Source organism: Babylonia areolata, chromosome 5, assembly GCF_041734735.1.
Source record: "Babylonia areolata isolate BAREFJ2019XMU chromosome 5, ASM4173473v1, whole genome shotgun sequence".
NCBI lineage: Eukaryota > Metazoa > Mollusca > Gastropoda > Neogastropoda > Buccinidae > Babylonia > Babylonia areolata.
In genome coordinates, this window is record NC_134880.1 from 35,611,304 (window position 1) to 35,616,303 (window position 5,000).

The window sequence follows — 5,000 nt, forward strand, 5'->3', positions numbered from 1 at the left end:
CATAAAGACAGAGAGGGACATAAAGACAGAGAGGGACATACAGAAACAGACATAAAGACAGAGACAGACATAAAGACAGAGAGGGACATAAAGACAGAGAGGGACATACAGAAACAGACATAAAGACAGAGAGGGACATAAAGACAGAGAGGGACATACAGAAACAGACATAAAGACAGAGAGAGACATACAGAGACAGACATAAATAAAGACAGAGAGGGACATAAAGACAGAGAGAGACATACAGAGACAGACATAAAGACAGAGAGAGACATACAGACAGAGACAGACATAAAGACAGAGAGGGATTTACAGAGACAGACATAAAGACAGAGACAGACATAAAGACAGAGACGGACATACAGAGAAAGAGATAAGTCCGAGATGGACATACAGAGACAGACACAAAGACAGAGAGGGACATACAGAGACAAACAAGCGGATAAACAAACATGCAGAGAGAAAGAGACAGAGAGACAGAGAAAGACAGGCAGACAAACAGAAAAAGAGAGGCAAGAAAGACAGACATATGAACAAAGGTCTGTCATTTCCCGTGTTATCTGAGGGCCTCATTCCGGTCAGTCAACACTGACCCTGGCCTTGCGTTCAGAGGACTGACCACACAGTCAGTCAACACTGACCCTTGCCTTGCTTTCATAGAAATGAGCAGTCAGTCAACACTGACCCTTGCCTTGCATTCAGAGAAATGACCACACAGTCAACACTGACCCTTGCCTTGCTTTCAGAGAAATGACCACACAGTCAGTCAACACTGACCCTTGCCTTGCATTCAGAGAAATGACCACACAGTCAACACTGACCCTTGCATTGCGTTCAGAGAAATGACCACACAGTCAGTCAACACTGACCCTTGCCTTGCATTCAGAGAAATGACCACGCAGTCAGTCAACACTGACCCTTGCCTTGCTTTCATAGAAATGACCGCACTGTCAGTCAACACTGACCCTTGCCTTGCTTTCATAGAAATGACCACACAGTCAGTCAACACTGACCCTTGCCTTGCTTTCATAGTAATGACCACACAGTCAACACTGACCCTTGCCTTGCTTTCATAGAAATGACCACACAGTCAACACTGACCTTTGCCTTGCTTTCATGGAAATGACCACACAGTCAACACTGACCCTTGCCTTGCATTCAGAGAAATGACCAGTCAGTCAACACTGACCCTTGCATTGCGTTCAGAGAAATGACCAGTCAGTCAACACTGACCCTTGCCTTGCTTTCAGAGAAATGATCACACAGTCAACACTGACCCTTGCCTTGCTTTCATAGAAATGACCGCACTGTCAGTCAACACTGACCCTTGCCTTGCTTTCATAGAAATGACCAGTCAGTCAACACTGACCCTTGCCTTGCTTTCAGAGAACTGACCACACAGTCAGTCAACACTGACCCTTGCCTTGCTTTCAGAGAAATGACCACACAGTCAACACTGACCCTTGCCTTGCATTCAGAGAAATGACCACACAGTCAACACTGACCCTTGCATTGCGTTCAGAGAAATGGCCACACAGTCAGTCAACACTGACCCTTGCCTTGCATTCAGAGAAATGACCACACAATCAACACTGACCCTTGCATTGCGTTCAGAGAAATGGCCACACAGTCAGTTAGCACTGACTCTTGTCTTGCTTTCATAGAAATGACCACACAGTCAACACTGACCCTTGCCTTGCTTTCAGAGAAATGATCACACAGTCAACACTGACCCTTGCCTTGCTTTCATAGAAATGACAGCACTGTCAGTCAACACTGACCCTTGCCTTGCTTTCATAGAAATGACCGCACTGTCAGTCAACACTGACCCTTGCCTTGCTTTCATAGAAATGACAGCACTGTCAGTCAACACTGACCCTTGCCTTGCTTTCATAGAAATGACCGCACTGTCAGTCAACACTGACCCTTGCCTTGCTTTCATAGAAATGACCACACTGTCAGTCAACACTGACCCTTGCCTTGCTTTCATAGTAATGACCACACAGTCAACACTGACCTTTGCCTTGCTTTCATAGAAATGACCGCACTGTCAGTCAACACTGACCCTTGTCTTGCTTTCATGGAAATGACCACACAGTCAACACTGACCCTTGCCTTGCGTTCAGAAAACTAACCACAGTCAGTGGTCTCCCAGACAAACACTGGGCTGTGCTAAGTGCAGCCTCTCTCAGTTGTTCAAGTGATGAATGGCACAGTGACTCACAAAGCTGCCAAAGGCCCCGGGCGTGTTTGCTGGGAAGTGTTCATCGCGATGGAGCATTCACTAAAAAAAACACGGTAACTCGTTATTTTGGGATTCTTCCTTACAGGGCGTTCTTACTGGCTTGGGCGTGTTATATGTAGGTAACTGCTGTTTGAGAAGCCAAAAGCAAAGTGAAAGTTACCAACAAAAATACACAAAAATTTACAAACAATTACAATACAAGAAAAGAAAGGAAACAGCTGAAGTTTTCATTCTATACAGAAACTTAACAGCAAAATACCAGACGTTGCCGTTTGTTTTACACGAGAAACGATATATCAAATCTCTGAGGCTATCATTTGATAAATACTTAACTCTGCTTTTCACTTCAGGCATTGGTAAATCTACCCATCAAGCATTGCAAGTCTCTTGGCGTGTGAGGCAGAGAGGGTGAGAAAGGAAGTAGTAGTAGTAGTAGTAGTAGTAGATAAAGAAGAAGAAGATAATGATGATGATGATGATGATGATGATAGATAGCTAGATAGATAGATACATATACAGATAATACATACATGGATACATAGATACACAGACAGACACTGACCCACATACATTCATATTGACAGCAGTCCATAGCCCTTCTGTCAAGGGGGTACAAATCAAACTCATACACAAAAGGCAACATCAACTGAATTCACACATCAATAATAACGAACCATTCATAGACAAAAAATTCAACAAACAAAATGTTTGTTTACGCAACTATCCAAATTGACAAAGATCACAATGTACAGCAAACATGAATATCATTTGTATGACATCTTGTCCGATGAAATGACTGATTTCTGGCGAAAATTATAAGCTTGTTAAAGTTGATTAGATAGGGAAACAACTGGTCATTCGTCGTCTGAAGAAAGTATTTGGATGGGATAATGTGGGCTAACTTGAGGTATTTTGAAAAAGTCATTTCGATCGGACATATCATAAGCTGTGCAATGAAACAGGACATGCATTCACTTTAAGACGTATCTGACCACATTGAACACAGAGTGCCAACTGCAGAAGATTCGACAATAAACTTACTTCATCTGGCACGCAGGCCAGGAGATTTCATTCTTAAAATAAGCAAACATCGATCTTTTCCGCTTATTTGTCAAGCTATAAAGATATTTTTCGGGTTGAAAAAAGCCCGAAAAAAATACCATTCATTCTTTACGTTTTCTTCTAGCTGACAATGCCAGTCCTGGTGGAAACAACACAATATTCTGTCTTTAAACTCTGACAAAAAGCAAGATTTCCGACACCTTGACCAAGCCAAACATTACCAAACCCACATGTGGTTAGAATTGATTTTACGTCAAAGGCGCTGTTTGATTTTCCTTTCTACAATGATCTATAGACATTTCATATGCTTGCCTACTTATTCTAGTCAACGGACGTTGTAAACGTTTTAACCAGAAACTGATACATTTAACATAAATACGAGCATATAAAAGGGTTTCTTCCTGTTTCAACATGGCGTGATTTATAAGAGAAGTGAAGAGGTATATATGATTGACATTTTACAGCGTATGCATGGACCTTTTCCATTTGGTTATTATTCTTAAGTCCCCACACTTCTGCTGCAATTGTTGGAATGGTTTGATTTGAGTGTAACACACTTCCCAGGAGCAGTCGGCTAAATCCAACTTATCTCAGTATTTCTATCACCCCTTTGTCAGCTGAATCCAACTTATCTCAGTATTTCTATCACCCCTTTGTCAGCTGAATCCAACTTATCTCAGTATTGCTATCACCCCTTTGTCAGCTGAATCCAACTGTATCTTAGTATTGCTATCACCCCTTTGTCAGCTGAATGCAACTTAGTATTTCTATCACCCCTTTCTGCAGCTAAACGACCAGCCTGGGTTCATACTCCATTTTGTTGTAAAAATGACAGACAGACAGAGAGAAACAGAGAGAGACAGAGATCCTGAACTCATTTACATCAGTGGAATTTATATCAATTTTACGAACAGATTACATAGAAGTTTCCTTTTCTTTCTTTTTTCCTTTCTTTCGTTAGTTTGTTTGTGTGTCATGATTGATTGTTTTTCCTTCATCGATCTTCTGGTCGGAGCAGAGAGAGGAGAAAAACAAACTCCTGGACAGTGTGGTCACTGGTGTGACACTGTGTCACTGTCCCCCTGAGTGTTGAGGATAACTGTCAGCCTGGTCCTTTGTCACTCCTTTGTTTGCTGTCGCTGCACGTGCAGTGCAGTCACTCAGGGTGAGTGGTTTGTCACAGTGAGGGACGGGTTTGCCACGCTGGGAGCTTTGCTGGATTGACACAGTCATGTGTGCTTTGGGAGCGGATTTGGTTTTCTTTTCCAACACACACACACACGCACACACACACACACACACACACACACACACACACACACACGCACGCACGCACGCACGCACGCACACAGGCTGATAAGGAAAAGACCGTGTCAGTAAATGAGCAAGCTTGTGACGCCAAAGGGAGGCTAAAGAGGCATGCACCCGATGTGTGGAAAGACAATTACATCACACCGCCAGTGGCAAGAAGAGAAAAGAAATTACATAGGATCTGATTGATATGACAGGGACACACACACACACACACACACACACACACACACACATGCATACGTATATACACAAACACACGCACACATGCATATATACACACATGTGCACAAACGTATGCGCGCGCACACACACACACACACACACACACACACACACACACACTAATAATAATAATAATATCTATCGACACCAATTTCGG